A 16,195-nucleotide genomic window follows, 5' to 3' on the forward strand; every position below is an offset into this window, starting at 1 on the left:
GAATGTCCCAAAAATCAGAGCATGAGATAAACAAGATAAAACACTTGGCTCCACCTTACTATTTACCCAAGTTAAACACAGATGTTTACCAGTACTCTAGCATCCCACAGAGCACGACAGAGCTCCATGTTTGATCAACAGAATGAACTCAGTTGTCTGAATGCCTACTTGCCAGGCACTTTTTTTATGATAGGAATTGTGGGGAAAAAAACGAATGAACCCTAGGCTTCAAGGAGATCACAGCTTTTTATTGACACAGAGACACTGTTCATAAGAAATAACTGGAAGACCTCTGAGAAAGCTCATACTGCAATAAATTGCGAGTCTAGGTTTTGATGATCAAGAAACCATCCGAAGTATTCAAACACCCCGAGGTCACCTGAACATTTAAGGTTAGCTCTAACTTCATTCATTAGTACTGAGGACTTACTAGACATTATGAAGGTTTTTCCCCTAAAATCTACTTGGAATAGCAATGGAATGGAACGGAATGAAAACAGCACCCATACAAGGGCTCCGGAATCAAACCATGATTCAATCTGGGGTCTACCACTTCTACTAGATTCACGGCGTGGGGCAATAATCTGAGTCTTACTTTCCTTGCCTATAAAATATGGACAACGTTGAGCTTCTCAGGGTTCCCCCAAGGCGAAGATTAAATGAGACTGTATGTAAAAGGACCTGGAACATGGTGGGAATAACGAGGCACTCAATAAAAGGGTCCCTTCCCTTCTTTGCCACAAGTAAGCTGAAACATGACCGTGGGATGTGAAGGTCTCAAGCAAGAGAATATCTATGAAATATCCACTGTCTCAAGGCAGTAGCAGGGAATAAAAAGCTCAGCGCCATAAAAGTCACCCTTCCTAGAAGGTAGCGCAACAGTCCAAGGACCATCAGCTACACACCACCACAAAATCACTCCCAGCTGAGAATCACGAGCCACATCGAAATAAAACGTCTTCCAAAACCAAGACCCTAAAGCTCAGCGACAGCAAAACGACCCAGCTATACAACTTGTACAAGGCCACATGAATAATACAGTATCAGAACTGAACCTTTCAAGGTAACATAAAAAGACAAAGTGAACTCTCACCAAGAGATAACTGTAGGAAAAGAAGGTCTCTACTTCCCAAATTAAAGCTAATTCATCTTTTCTTAAAATAGCATTTTGATGCCATGAGAAAATCCATAAACTCATGCTACCATTACCAATCTACCAGGCGCTCCCTGGCAACTCTATGGGGCAGTTCTACTCTGTCCCATAGGATCGCTATGAGTCGAAACTGACTCGACGGCACTGGGTTTTTGGGTTACCATTACCAATATTTATAACGATCATATTTAAAGCAATCTTTATAGTGCTTTTAATCTATAAACAGACGAAATTTATAAAAATACGGCCTGAAAATGAAATTTTGAAATAATTTTATATGTGTACATATAAATACAAGGAGTCATGGTGGCATGGTGGGTAAGTGCTTATACTAACCCAAAGGTTGACGGTTCAAACCCACCAGTCGCTTCGTGGAAGATGTGGCAGTCAGCTTCCGTAATGACTACAGCCTTGGAAACCCTGTGGGGAAGCTCTGCTGTCTTATCGCATTACTATATATAGACACGACATTTACTCATCTACCAACTGCCACGGAGTTGATTTTGACTCATAGCGTTATGACTCACTGTACATATACATACACAGCATTCACCCACTGCCATTGACTCGATTCTGACTCACAGCCAACCACCAACCTTTCAGTTAGCATCCCAATGCTTAAACACTGTGCCACCAGGGCTCCTGTACACGGCATACGTTACAGGTAATACACACGTACCGCAGCGTATTAAACCAAGCCAGACTCATTGCCCTGAGTCTGTTCCAACTCATGGTGACCCCATGTGTTACAGAGAACTCCTCCATAGGATCTTCTTGGCTGTAATCTTTACAGAAACAGATTGCCAGGCTTTTCTTCCGAGGTGCCACTGGGTGGGTTCCAACTGCCAATATTCACGTTAGTAACCCCGTGCTGTCAAGTTGATTCCAACTCATAGTGACCCTGTAGGTCAGTAGTCAACTGCAAAACCATTTTCGCCACGCAGGGACCTTACCACAGGTAGGCAGCTACTTTAAAAAAGATGCCTTCCAAAATAAACTGGTTATTCCAGAACCTAGCTCCCAAAGATATTAATATTAGTAAAACCACTATAGACTTGCAAGCTCGTTCAGAATCTTGTACCATCATCCATTTTTTAATAGAGCAAATTATTTGAGATCTTGGATAAGACAGTTTTTATTCAGAAATCAAATTAAGAGTTTAATGTTTGTACCAATATAACTTTCACTGTTTCAATTCAGCTTTTTTTAAAGCATATTAAAAGAAAAAAAACATTTTCGAAGTTACTTAACTCCTGACTTGTGCCCTTTTCCATTCGCTGAGCGTGCTGCACGCGAAAAACAAGCCACAAGAAGACAACTGCAAGATTGTAAAGCTTCGGAAGATTCAAAGACAAAAGAACCTGGATAAGCACAGACTTCAGAGGCACGTTTTTAAAATCTGGTAGTCATAAGAATATTTAGACTTAGGTAACGTGTCCTCTGCAGCATGACTTTCTTCACGAAAGCACCGACTGTGATCCTTGGAGCAAGAACTCTGCACGCATCTCCACGTGTTTACAAATATTCAGAACACTAAAGATACAGAAAGTGGCTTGTTAGCTCAGTACTTGTTAGCAGGCAAAGCCATCACAGAAGCTCAGCTTCTCTAAAAAGTCCACATAAATCAGTACTGCTAACTTGATTTCCCAAAGTTACAAACCCTTAGGAAAGTGTCCATCTACAGGGGCCAGGCATCCTGGCAGAAGTCATGCACAAAAACATGGGAGGGGAGGGGCAAAAAGATGGCCTAGGCCACTGGCCCCTGGGGACCCAGATCTGCTCGCCTGCCAGTAAACACAGACAACCCTTCCCGGGAGGGGCCCGAGGCTCCCGCTCTCCTGCCAGCACCGGGAGCCTCCTGGAGGGCCCCTGTCTACTCCGTGCTGGCCCTTTGGAAGGTGCCAGCGGAGGCCCAGCGCAGCGACCCCGAGCACAGCAGGTCCCCAGGATGCATTCGCGTCCCACCGCTGCTAATTCCTCCCCACCCTCATTTCTGTAACTGGACCTGTCAAGACCCCGGCCCTCCACCGGGCTGGGGGTCAGCGGTGAGCGCGGTACCGCATCCCCGCCCCATGCCAGAGCGGCCCCGGGGAGTCGCTCCCAAGCACCGCCTCGGGCGGAGGCGCGGGCGCTGGGCCTGTGCCAGTCCGGGGCCGAGCTAGACAGCGGGCGGCCGGGCCGGGCCCTGCAGGCCGCGCCATCTGCCAGCGGCGCCGGGGCAGCGAGCAGGCCCGAAGGCCGCGCTCGGGCCCGGGCAGGGCGCCCACGAGGCCTCGGCGCGCAGGCGGGAGCGGACCGGGCGGAGCGACTCCGCGCCCGGACACAAAGCGGCTCCGCGGGAGCCCGCCTCACCTGCAGCATGGGGCGCCGCGGGCCTTCGAGAACCATCGGACCCCGCTCCGGCGCGCGCGTCACAGCCCAGGCCGCCTGGGGCCGCCCGGCGCCGCCGCCGCCGCCGCCATTTCCTCCCGCTCGCCGTCGCCTCGTCCCCGCTGTCAGGTTACTCCATTCACCTGGGCCTGGAGCCGCCTGCGCCGCGCCGCGCCGCGCCTCCGCCTCAGCCCCTCCCGCCGGCGCCTGCGGAGACTGCGCAGCGCCCGGCTCGCCCGCAGCCCGCGCTCGGCCCACGGCAACGGCGCACGGCCGCTTGGAGAATCCCACTGGCACCCGCGCCGCCGCCGCCCCCTCCGCGCGCCCCACGTTCCGCGCGCCCCGCGGCGGCATGAGAGCCAGCCTGTGATTGGACGGAGCGCGGCGGTGAAAGGTTAATCCCGGCCCCCCAGCCATTCAGGAGCAGGGAGACAGCCGGCCGGGGCTGCGTTTGCGGCCCAGCGCCGGACGGGAGCCGGACGGGACCCGGGCGTTCCCCGCCTGCGGCCGGGCGGCGCGTTGGCTGCCTCCCCGGACCCGCGCGCGGAGGTTGGAGCTGCTGGCCCGACTGGCCCTCGGGAGGGTCTCCTGCCCCTCGGGACTCCGGTGCCTCCGTTGTCGCCCCCTCTGGCGCCCACGCCGGCTGGAGTTCTGCAGAGCTCCGCTCTCCTTCGCCACCTTCCTTCCATTGTAAAGCACCTTCCCACTCGCCTGCTTCCTCCCTGCGTTCGGCCGCGGGGGCCTCTGCTGCCCTGTTTGCTTCCCGGCGTCTTACTGCAGCGTTCGCGGTGCAGGCACCCCGCAGTTTGGAGAGAACAGACCCCCCACTGGACCCCCAGCCCTCTGGGAAGTGGGATAACCTGATGCTGAAATGGAGCAGCGGCCGCATGGGTGTCATTGGTTCCTTTGACTAGATCTGAACAAATCTACCGTACCCTGTAGCTGTGACTTGAAGTATGGATGGAGATGAAGTTAGGGGCTGCCTTACAGAAAATCCTCATTTGTCCACAAATGGAGACATCTCTAGGAGCCCTGGTGGTGCAGTGGTTAACGCTTGGCTGCTAACCCAAAGGCCAGTGGTTTGAACCCACCAGCGGCTCTGCGGGACAAAGAAGTGACAGACTGCTTCCATAAAGATTAGAGCCTTGGAAACCCTATGGGGCGGTTCTCTATCCTATAGAATCGCTATGAGTCGGAATGGACTACACAGCAACGGATTTGGTTTTTGGTTTTGTAGGCATCTCTTGAAAAGAATTCACCTGAAAGACTGGTTTACTCCCGGTGAGGTATAGTAGCAGCAACCATGCTTAGTAGCGGTTTTGTGATCCGTGGCTAACGTAAAGCTGACAATTGGAACCCACACGGCGGCACTGCGGAAGAAAGGCCTGGCCAACTGCTTTCATTACAGCCAAGAGAACCCGAGGCAGCAGTTCTACTCTGTAACATATGGGTGGGGCATGCATGGGGAGCCAGCTGGAGACAACTCACAAAAGCAACAACAGCACCTACTATGTGTTAGACACTGTCTGAGGCTGTTCAGTGCATCAGCCATTAGCCCCATGTGGCTATTTGAGCATTTAAATTATCTCGGTCATTTATCACATTGATTACATGTTGAAGTGATACTATTTTTTGTATACTGTGCTAGTATTAATTTCATTTGTTTCTTTTTATTTCTTTAATGTGGATACTAGAGAATTTTAAATTTCATCTGTGGCTTGTGTGATATTGCTTTTGGACAGCGCTGGTCTGGGGCTTACATGACTCTCATCCTCATGTGGACCCCGTGAAGTGGGTGCTGTCATGACACACCCCCCCCACCCCCCCACACACACCATTTTAACTGATGAGGAAACCAAATAATCTCCAGCAAGTAACAACTAATAAGTGAACAACTGAGATTTGAACCCAGGTGGTCTGGCTTCCTGGCTAGTTTGCTTAATCACTCCTGTGCTCAAGTTGTGATGATATATTTGCTGTAAATTGGCTTGAAGCTTCGCCTAAACATAGACTCTTCATGAGCGTAATTAGGAAGTAGGCTGAACAGTGTGGGCACACCTCCACATCCAAAAATAACGAGTCTCCTGTGTCTAACGCTGTGGGAATAGACCTGCCCAGTAACATACGTAAAAGCTTTTGGGTATGTTTGTTCATGAGAAGGGTGGCATCTGAGAGTAAGGACAAGCACCCTGGTACAATGGCTACAGAAACTGGGAGCCCGCCCTCCCCTCCCCGTAGTCCTCTCACAGTCTCTCAAGACTAGTTGGGCTTCATCACCGGGTTGCTTTCATTTTTCAAGTTTTTATTTTTTAAATAAATCATTTTATTTTTAAAAGAAGTCATACATACATCTCTCTCTTAGAAGTACAGCCAGAATACTCCTTAGAAGCAAGGATGGCGAGACTACGTCTCACATACTGTGGATATGTTATCAGGAAGGATTAGTCCCTGGAGAGGGACATCATGTTTGGAAAACTAGAGGGTCAGCGAAAAAGGGGAAGACCCTCAATGAGGTGAATTGACACAGTGGCTGTGACAGTGGGCTCAAGGATAGCAACAATTGTGAGGATGGCGCAGGACCAGGCAGTGTTTTGTTCTGTTGTGCAGAGGGTCGCTATGAGTCGGAACTGACTTGACAGCACCTAACAACAACATACATACGTGCATATGGTTCACTCATCATCAGCATTAAAAAATACACTGAAAGAAATCGCTCCCCTCCACCTGTCTCCATACCACAGACAGGTAACCACTCTTTCTTGCTCATTCATTCTTCTGGAGAACTTTTATGCAGATATATATTCTGTTCCTTGTTTTGAAAAAAAAAAATGGTAGCATACCATACACATTTACTACACCTTTTTTTTTTTTTTTTTTAATGTATCTGGGAACCCTGGTGGCACACTGGTTAAGAGCTTGGCTACTAAGCAAAAGGTCAGCAATTCAAATCCACCAGCTGCTGCTTGGAAACCCTATGAGGCACTTCTACTGTGTCCTGTAGGGTTGCTATGAGTTGGAATTGACTTGACGGCAATAAGTTTTTTATGGGTAGAAGATAAGTCCACAGCAATATATACAATGTGCCTCACTATTTCTTCAACCCTCATAACATTTCATTGTAGAGATTAATTTATTTAACCAATTATCTATTGATGGACATTTAGACTTCTAGTCTTCTGGAAATTAAATGTTGATCCATTTGGGGTTTATTCCATCTATGGGGTGAGGTCTGGATTGAAATCAATTATTTTTTCCAGATGGCTACACAGTTGGCCATTTATTGACCATTCGTTGAGTAAGTGCACTTCAGAATTCAGTGTTCTGTTCCAATAGTCCATCTATTCATGCTCCAGTTGCTGGTTTATTTTAAATCTGGAAACATAAAATCTTATAAGGGGTAGTGTTTCACACTTTGTTTGGATCACTAGAAATCCTAGAGTTAATATTTCAGCCCGTGCAAGGCAATGGTACAGTACCATGTGGTATGCATTTTCTGTGGGCTAATTTTTATTTTCCCTTTGCCCTGATTATTTCCATAATTTATTTATTTATTTATTTTGTAGAACAAGCCAGGATATAAATACACCTTTGTTTAAGACTCAGTTTGCAAGTAACAGAAACCAACCTGAACTAGCTTACCCAAAAGGGGGAAATTTATCATAAAGATGTAGGAGCTTCTCACAAAAGCCAGGAGCTGGCATACAGCCATGTCTTTGCAAAGGACTAGAACCAGGTATTGGACAGCTTCCAGGAACACAAAAATTACTCTTTGTGTCCCTCTTCTGTGATTTTTGTCTGTATCTGCTGACTTATTCCCTCTGCCTCCATCTACGTAGAAGAATATAACCACCCCTGTATTCAGCTAAGAGGCAACCCAATGGGGCATCAGAGCCCAAGCTGGCAAGGTGGTCGAGGGGGGTGCAGCCCTGTAAGGTCAGGTGATTGATTATAGACAGGGAGGCTGCACACAGGAAAAATATGTTGAGGATGATGGAGAAGGGAGTTCCAAGTATGAAAAGGGAAAAAGCAAGAAAGACACTTGTGTGATTGGGTTGGAGCTGGAGGTATGGATGTGAATTCCTGATTTTCAGTATATATAAGCATGTCGTTGTTGTTAGTCACCATCAGGCTGATTCCAACTCACGATGACCCCGTGTGTGCAGAGTAGAACTGCTCCATAGGGTTGTTAAGGCTGTGACCGTTCGGAAGCAAATAGCCAGGCTTGTCCTCTGAGGGACCTGTGGGTGGGTTTGAACCACCAGTCTTTTGGTTGGTAGTCAAGTGCTTAAACATTTGTGCCACCCAGGGACTCCATACATCAACATATGTATTAAATATAAATTAAAAGTGTATATATATGTATCTACATCTGTCTGTATACTGTGGAGTTCATCTGTGCCTTCACCTTGCTTCTCTCCTCATCGGGGTCTGAGAATGAAAGTTTCCATCTTCCAACCTCCCAAACAACCTATTGCTCTTTTGCTATAACAACAGGTACCCCCAGAAACAGGGCTCTGTGTACACACACACACACACACACACACACACACACACGTATGTATGTTGAAGACAGGGTAATCAGTGACAGCTCCTATTTTCTGAAAGTCAGCTGATTAACAAGTCTCATACATATATTTCCTAGCTCTGTCTGCTGAGAGGGCCTTGGAGCAGCAACACCCCAATAGCCACGAGCAAACCTAATGGCCAGATCTTGGTTTTTAAACACAATTCTCCACTAAAAGGAACCAGGACTCCTTGCAGAAATGGCTGCGTTCAGGGTTGGGACAGAGAAAGTAGAAGATGAGCCTGGAGCAACTTATTGTGCCAGAACCTATGGAAATATGTTCAAAGAATGATGGGAACATTTCAGAAAGGCACAGCAATCAGCTTTAAGGGGCTCCCACTGGCCAAATATGGGACAATGTGAACATGTTTGTCTAACACCATATTGACTCCAACACGGAATCTAGCCTTCTCTCTGTTTCCCCAAAAAGCTCATTTATTCTCAGTAATCTTAAAATCTTGCTAAAAATGCAAGAAGAAAGGAGGGAAGAGAGGTGGGAGGCAAGCTGGGGTGAAAAAAGAGGATTTGCTTCACATCAGAACAGACAACTTCAGTTGAACAGAAGGCATTGTTCTCAAAATGTCTTCTGGACACCCCATCACTGTGGAGTTCCTCTGTGCGTTCACCTTGCTTCTTTCCTCATCGCGGTCTGAGAATAAAAGTTTCTACCCTCCCAAACAACTGGTTGCTTTTTAGCTGTAACAATTTTTTTTTAACAGGTACCCCTAGAACTAGTCGAAATCTAGCACACATCTGAAAACGGGCCAACCAGTGACAGCCCCCACTCTCTGAAAGTTGGCCAATTAACAAGTCTCAGTCCAGTTATCATGCTTCCACGGGTAATGATCAATCGACCCCGAAACACCGTGCTTCTGAAAGCCCACCAGTCCCTGAACTCCATGCTTCTCAGTGCCTGCTCAAGAACTGCAGGCTGCTTTGCTCACAAAGACTGGGCCTTGCAGGTACAGCACAGCTCTCCTTTTCTTAAACAAACAATAAATTCTCCTTTTTAATTCAGATATTGAGTGGCAGCCTCTTACTCAGACAGGTCTTAGAGCTCCACACCTCGAAGGCTCCCCGACCCAGATCAACTGTAGCTCCTTTCCTGAGAGGAATTTTGAAGCATCCACTGTTCAAAGCTTTTCTCTCTTCATCATAAAAACGCTCGTTTGTTCGGTAAACATTGACCACCTTCTCTGTATGAAACGCTATATTAGGCGCGAGAACTGTGTCGTTATTGTTGTCTACTGCCATTGAGTCAGCCCCTAACTCATGGTGACCCCGTGCATTACAGAGCAGAACTGCTCCGTGGAGTTTCCTTGGCTGTAATTTTTACAGAAGCAGGTCACCAGGACTTTTTCCCAAGGAGACACGAGGTGGGTTTGAACCACCAACCTTTAGGTTAGCAGCTGATCAGAGTTGAACACAGTAGATGTTATCCCTAAGGAATTTACAATCCAGCAGGAGAGACTGGCAGATAATATCAAAAGAACGATGATTGCTACGATGGTGGATGCATGGGGGGAGATGGGGTCACACAGTAAGGAGAGCTTAATTTAGTCCATAGAGTCAAGGAAAGTGGCCCTAAGTAAGGCACCCGTAAGCAGAGACCTGAAGTACTAGTAGCCCAGCACAGGGCAGGGAGAGAAAGCATTCCAGATAGAAGGAACAGGATGCCCTAAGCCCAGAGGCAAGGAGGTGTGGCTCGTTCAAAGAAGTGAAAGAATTCAGTATTGACCCAAGAGGTGGTGACAGACAGGAAGATGGCAGCCAGAACAGGAAGGAACCTGTGTATCACGTTAAGGATTTACTGCTTCATCCAAAAGACAGCAAGAGAAGCCACTGAAAGGTTTTTACGCAAAAGGTGATGTGATGAGATTTACAATTCTAAAAGATAACTCCAGCCAGGATAAAAAATGTGGAAGAACAAAATTAAAGTGCTCATTTGCAATACCATAAAAGATGTGGTGGCTTTGACAAGGATAGTCTTCATGGAAGAGAGATAGAGCTGAATTAGAGACATTTGGGAGATAAAAGTGTGAACATTCTACTCTGCTCCTAAAAAAAAAAACCATTGCTGTCGAGTAGCAACCCCATAGGACAGAGTGGAACTGCCCAACAGGGCTCCTTTAGAAGGTAAAGGTGCAAATAGGATAGAACATTGCAAGGCATTAGAGCTTGACAATCCTACCAAAAACCAAACCCACTGCCGTTGAGTCTCATACAGACCCTATAGTGACCCTACAGGACAGAGTAGAACTGCCCCATAGGGTTTCCAAGGAGCAGCTGGTGGATTCCAACTGCCCACTTCTTGGTTAGTAGCCAAGCTTTTAACCACTGCACCATCAGGGACCTGATATTACCAAAACCCAAAACCATACCCACTGCTGTTAAGTCAATTCCAACTCATAGTGACCCTATGGGACAGAGTAGAACAGCCCCAGAGAGTTTCCAAGGAGCACTCGGTGGATCCAAACTGCCAGCTTCTTAGTTAGCAGCCATAGTATTTGACCCTTATGCCATCAGGGTTTTTAGATCCTACCAAAGGACTTCCTTAGCTATGCTGTCGATAAATCCTGCCCATAACAGCCATGGTGAAGCTTCTCTTGTTGTAGTTATTTTGTTTTGTTCCTAACATAATAATCAAAGCAGCTCAACAGAAAGCTTAAATCTATTTAGATAGCTTTTTCAGCTGGAATAAAATGTAGGAAAAAAAAACAAAACCAGCAGTCAGGAACATTTCAACACCCTTTTTACTGTCCCAGACCACAATTCTGTCTGCTCTCATTCTCAGACTCGAGTAAAATTAGCATTTCTTGGCATCTCCTTTTTCAGGGCGACTCAGACTTCTGCTTCAGTCCTGTCCTGGGCACTCACCTCAGTTCCAAATCCCTGAGGCTTGTTTCTTATAGCACTAAAGAACCCTGCCCCACAGACTATGCAATATTTTACCTGCGAACGTTATCTAAAACTACTTTCTGCTTTTTCCAGTATGCTGAATAGCCCTCCTATAGAGTTTCAGTATCTTTTCACCCCCACAGGGGAAAATAAAACTACAGAAAGATTCTGGCCATGTGGTAATCCTATCAGTGTTACACTATTTGAATGTCTCCCCCCTACCCTCCCCCCTCATTTTCCCAAATCTTAGTATCAGCTCTTTCTCATTTGGGAAAATAAAAACAATTTAATTTACATTGAATTGTTACTGAGAAAACAACATTCACCCAGCCTTTCTACTTCTGATAAACTAGTTTTAAAGGAAGTTGGAATTACAAAATCAAATTTGCCAAGTTTTTTTTTTTTTTTTTTTAATGCATTTAAACAGGGCTGGAGGTTTTCACCCTGACTTTAAGGAGCCTTATCACTCACCCCTTCACTCTTCACTCCCATTCATCAATCCTGCTTTTACTAGAACATGGAATGTATGGTTTCTTTCCGTTAGTTCTCCCGCTCGCCACTGGCATCTCCCCCAGGTGGTGTGAACCAAGCCAACCAATCAGGAGAAGACAACTGCCAGGTAGCTGCCTACGTACAGCCAGGATCTGGGAGCTCATGGGATCCTCTGCAATTCTTCTGCCATCACTGGGGTCCAGGACACACAAAATTGACCCCTGAATGCTCCCCCAAATGGAACACTGGCAGAAGCCATAGCTAGACATGGCAGGTGTGATGGTTAATTTTATGTGTCAACTTGGCCAGGCTATGGCTCCCAGTGGTTTTGCCAAACATTAGACTAGTTGCTGTTCCATAATGTAATCTAATGCAATGTGATGTAATCAACCTTCCACACCATAATCAATCAATGAGTTGAAAGAGGAGTTCCTTAGGACGTGGTAGGCCTGGAGACTTTAAATAGATATTTTGGCAGAACTTGTTCTCTCTGTCTCTACTCTGCACTCTTCCCCTTGCCTGCTCTACAGATCTTGGGGGGCAGCCTGCAGCCTAACCCACAGACTTTGGACTTGCCAGCCTCCGCAATCACGTGAGCCAATCCCTTGAAGTAAATCTCTGCAGTGCGATTATTTTTGTGTGTGGCCTTTCTAGCCAAGGTCTAGTAACTCCCACCCAGGTGATTGTGTGATAGGGTAATTGTGGCCTAACAAAGGGATTGGTCAGTTTTGCCTTAAAAGAGAGCCAATCCCAGAAAGCCCACCACCACCAAGGAAGGCGAGACCAGCAGGAGAGACCAAGCAGCAAGAGACAGCTCGGCAGGCTTCCCAGCCCACAGAGAAAAAAACTGAGTGCCTTTGGGGAAAGGCCTAGGGCCAGGGAGAGGCGTGTCTGTGAGCATGGTTGGGAAGAGGCTGTCCTGATGAAAGAACTGTAATGTGGGTGTTCTGGCACCTGAATTGTAGCTGTTATTTCCCTTATATTAAACCCCATAATCATGACTATAGTCTTTGAGTTCTGTGTGGCCGTTGCAATGAATTATCAAACCTAGCAGAGAAGTACGGAGTGCTATGGGAGGGACGGCTGGCGTCAGAGTTGGTAAAAATGGAGGAGAGAGAAGGCATGGCTGACCTCTGCCTCATAACAATCAGCCTTGGGCTGTTGATCTTGGTTCCCCTTCCCCCTTGTGGGTTTGGAGGAGATCAGACACTGCCTCCACTCCGTTTTTACACACTCTCTCTCATAGTGTTGCCAGAATCAAGTGAGGTTCTTGCCTCTCACTGGTCAAGAATGAGCAGGTAAGGCACGCAGAGTTTTCCACATGAGCAAAGCTTTATTGAAGAGGCTTGCAAGTGGAGAAGAGGAGAGCCTAAGCTATGAGAAGGGCCTAAGCAACGCATACTCCCGTCTCACAGAACAAAAGACTCGCCTGGGTTTTTAAAAGTTCTTGGGCAGGAAAAGATTCATGTCGTAGGGTAATGCTATTCAGCTATGTGCATCCCCTCCTAATGGAATCAGCTTTGCTCTTCCCCGAAGCATGCTGGGGATGAATTCAGGAGGGACTTGGGCTAAGGTACAAGGCTGGGAATGGCATGGCTGGGCCAGCGGCCAAGGCCAAAGAATGCCTTAGCAACAAGAAGGAAAACATCTGGGCCTGGACGTGACGTCCCTGGGAACACTGACTGCCCAAGGACATGGAAGAAAACAATGAGCCTTGGTCTCAGCTGGAATGGCATATAAGCTTGGGTCCCTTGCTAGGTGGTTGTGGAAAATACTCCAGCCGGCCGCCACAGGAGAGCAGCTGCTTGCCTGTGTCAGTAAGTTTCCCTGAATAAACTCATGAATCTGGAAAGGGCTACGTGTCAGTTCTTCGGATTATCTGCCAGGATGCACAGCGAGGGTCTTTCCTTGCTGGGGCTGTTCCCCGACACATGTTTATTCATAGGCATAGGCGGGGATATGATAGCTACGGTGCGCACGCAGCAGCTTTCTAACATGGCTCCTGTCCCAGAGGCCTCTGGAATTCGTAGCAGGACTTATTATGGGGTGTTGCGCCTGCACCGTCTCTCTCTCCCTGAGTACGATTCCCTGGCTGCAGCCCCTCACTGCCCCTGGTGGAAGGTCACACAGCGGTCACAGGTGGATGTTCTGTCCCTGGGGCTGGTTTTATCTAGCTACTTCTGAAAGATAACTTTAAAGAAGTTTGCTGGCTATTTTCTGATACTGTACCCCATTGTTCTGGGGAATGGCTTTGTTTCTGCACCCTGGCCCATTTCCTGTTACTTTGTTTGCAGATTTGGGGGCCCCTCTGCTCCCTGTCTTAATAGCAACTCTATAATAGCAACTCTATAGGACTGAGAATTGCCCAATAGGGTTTCCAAGGAGCAGCTAAATGGATTCGAAATACCAATCTTTTGGTTTGCAGCTGAACACTTAACCACTGCACCAGCTCCACATATGTATACACACATACATATACACACATGTAAACACACGTATACACTCACATGTATACACACACGTATACACTCACATGTATACACGCATATGTATACATGCATAGGAAACCCTGGTGGCATAGTGGTTAAGAGCTACGGCTGCTAACTCCTGTCTGGAGGTGAGATGAGAAGGAAGAGGGGACGGGAGCTGGTTGAATGGACACAGAGAATAGAGGGCAGACAGGAGGAGTGTGCTGTCTCCTTAGGGGGAGGGCAGCTAGGAGTACATAGAAGGTGTACATAACTTTTTGTATGAGAGACTGACCTGATTTTTAATTATTTATTGTGCTTTCATTTAAAGCACAATAAACATATAAATAAAAAGAAGTCCCCATGAGATCAGACTATTATTCTGACATAACATTACAGCTAAATGAAAAACTATGGCTAAAACCCACTTAACTGTATTGAATATTGTACTAACTACATTATCTGAGCATATAAATGATCTACATTCACCAAAAAAAAAAAAAAAAAAAAGAGCTACAGCTGCTAACCAGAAAGGTCAGCAGTTTGAATCCACCAGCTGCTCCTTGGAAACTTGAAAAGGCAGTTCTACTCTGTTCTACACAACCAGAATGCTCCTTAGAAGCAAGGATGGCGAGACTGTGTCTTACATACTTTGGACATGTTGTCAGGAGGGGTCAGTCCCTGGAGAAAGACATCATACTTGGCAGAGTACAGGGTCAGCGGAAGAGAGGAAGACTCTCAACAAGGGGGATTGACACAGTGGCTGCAACAATGAGCTCAAACATAACAATGATTGTAAAGATGGCTCAGGGCTGGGCAGTGTTTTGTTCTGTTGTGCATAGAGTCGCTATGAGTCGGAACCGACTCGACAGCACCTAACAACTCTGTCCTATAGGGTTGCTATGAGTTGGAATCAACTCAATGGCAATGGGTTTGGTTTTGGTTTATACACACATGTATACACACATATGTATATATACATACACACACATATATGAACCCTTGGGTGACACAAATGGTAAAGTGCTTGACTACTAGCCAAAAGATTGGTGGTTTGAAGCCACTGAGAGGTGCGTCAGAGACAGGCCTGGTGATCTGCTTCAGAAAGGTCACAGCCTTGAAAACCCCACCGAGCAGTTTCGCCCTGCCTACACGGGGTGGCCATGAGTTGGAATGGAATCAATGGCAACTAACAATAACAATGTACATATATAAATATGCATATCTCTGATTCTGCTTCTCTAGAGAATCCTGACTAAGACAGCAAGATGGCAGGCAAGTCCACTGAAACACCAGTGGGGAGGCCAAGAGACTTCCACCCACGGCACCTTCTGCCCATGGCACCTTCCGCCCATGGCACCTTCTGCCCAGGGTACTTTCCACCCACAGCACTTTTGTTTAGCAGTCCTTGTATGGCCCCTACCCACATCTCTTGTCATTCACTGTCCAGTCATGACCTTCTCTCTGACCTAATAACTCACAGGAAAAAGAGAGGCCATTGGAGGTAAATTCCCTCCAATCCCTTGGACCTGAAGATTCACCTCCTTCCATATCTAGGATCACCTCTTTCCATTTCCTGTGCCATAGTGCTTCGAGACCCGTTTCTTAGACGCACAAATCTGATCGAATGAGTCCACTACCCAAAACCTTTAATTGTTCCCCACCCAAATGTTTCGTGTGACTTTCCTGGTCCTCCGCAGCCCAGTTCTAGCCAGGTCGCCAGCCTCACATCCTGTCTCTGCACCCGCGCTCCTCTCTGTTCTGGCAACACCGACCTCCTCACGCTGCTGTGAAAACACTCCAGAGACAGGATGTTTTGTCCCTGTGTTTTGACTTGGGTTGTTAAGGTAGTTATTCTACTGGTATGTGCTGGAACGCCTTCTCCCCTTTCTCTGCTTGCAGAGCTGCTTGTCCTTCAAAAATCCACTCAAATGCCACCTCATCACGTCTGTTCCCTGGCTCCTTGCCTCCAAAAACAGCTAACTCTCCCTCTTTGGTCTTCTCACCACAACTTCCCCACCCCCACCCCGACTGGAGCACTGATCGCATTGTGCTTATTCTCCCTGACTCTCCAATATGGCGGCTAGAGCAAGTGGCCCAGTTTGGCCTTAGCCAAAGTTCCCGACCCTTGTGTTCAGAGAGTTACTTGGGGGTTGAGAAAAAAATCACATAAGGAAGAACTTGTAAACACAACAGTAACTTCCCAATGGTTATGGGAGAGGGACCCTGTTCCAGCTAGAAATCCTAGTA

General features: G+C 47.2%; 1 protein-coding gene across 2 annotated transcripts in view; it reads right to left on the reverse strand.

Moving 5' to 3' along the window:
- DICER1 (dicer 1, ribonuclease III) overlaps nucleotides 1-3,596 on the reverse strand; it is a 76,634-nt gene extending 73,038 nt beyond the window's left edge. The window contains exon 1 of one of the 2 annotated variants that reach the window (XM_049898449.1): nucleotides 3,506-3,596. The gene's annotated coding sequence lies outside the window, so the exon portion shown is untranslated. The remainder of the gene's footprint in view (nucleotides 1-3,505) is intronic. The other variant, XM_049898448.1, reaches the window with a different exon arrangement.
- Between the last annotated feature and the right edge of the window lie 12,599 nt (nucleotides 3,597-16,195).

This window comes from Elephas maximus, chromosome 10 (assembly GCF_024166365.1).
Source record: "Elephas maximus indicus isolate mEleMax1 chromosome 10, mEleMax1 primary haplotype, whole genome shotgun sequence".
Taxonomy (NCBI): Eukaryota; Metazoa; Chordata; class Mammalia; order Proboscidea; family Elephantidae; genus Elephas; species Elephas maximus.